Raw genomic sequence first — 1,135 nt, forward strand, 5'->3', positions numbered from 1 at the left:
CACATGTCTTTCATATTTCTCTCCTCTTCCTTTTGGACATCAACTTTAGGAATAAACAATGATATAATTCGGGGCTCATTCACAAAAATGCATAGCCATAAGACATGGTCTCAACATAAGGGATTTCTAATCCAATAAGCTCATAAAAATATAAATATAAAAGCATTTTTTAATTCGCAATTATTTTTTAAAGAAAAGGACCATAGGATTTGTATGCAAGTAGGGGTTCAAATATTATCCATTGAATGCATGTTGTATGATACACAGGATTTTTGGTAGTTTCCCTCCCCTCTCCATCCCTTCCCCCCATGCCTCCTTGTCCCCCCTTCTTGAACATCATGTCATGCATCTTAGATTGTGTGCCATTGGCATGAATTGCCTCATTCTCTACACCCTCCGCTTCAACTACCATTGGAACACAGACTAAATGCAAGGTAATGTTCGTAGCTTGAACATCATTGTCAACCACAACATGGATGTGCTCAGTTTTCCCATGGCTTTATCCAAAGTGGCTAGGTTCAAAGGTCGATTTTTACTTCTCTGAAGTTTGTGATTATGTACTTGTCCAGTGAATTAATACACAACTTGAACATGTCCTTATAGTTATTCCTCAATGTCCATACCTGCCTCTAGTTTTTTAGATTAGTATTGTATTTACATTGTCATATTCAAAGGCTAGAGTGGTGGTTACCATATAGCTTTTCATCACCACATCCAAGGAAGCATCAACTTTGCAGCCATCAAGAATTAGTAGGTACTATTCATTGAAGTTATCCACCAATGGAACTTAAAAAATGGTTCACCCAATGATGATGGAAAAGTTTCATTGTCATCCATGCCTTTGGTTGGGATTTCCATGTAACTTTGTATCTCACATTTCATGTAGGTAGTTCTTGACTTGCACAAAATATGTACAATTTAAAACACTTTCTCCTGCTACATTCACAAAATCATGTACAGTCATCCACTCTCTTGACTTCGGTATCAATCATTTCACATCCTTTATGCCTCCTTGGTTGTACCTGCATGCCTCCTTGGCCAAACCTGCATGCCATACCTATATGCCTCCCATCAAGCCACTTCACACCTAGTCGCATCATAGTTCCAACCCCATTTTTATCTCAATCGCATTCAG

Source organism: Dipteris shenzhenensis, chromosome 1 (assembly GCF_047967505.1).
Source record: "Dipteris shenzhenensis isolate YYH24624 ecotype China chromosome 1, Dip_SZ_1.0, whole genome shotgun sequence".
NCBI lineage: Eukaryota > Viridiplantae > Streptophyta > Polypodiopsida > Gleicheniales > Dipteridaceae > Dipteris > Dipteris shenzhenensis.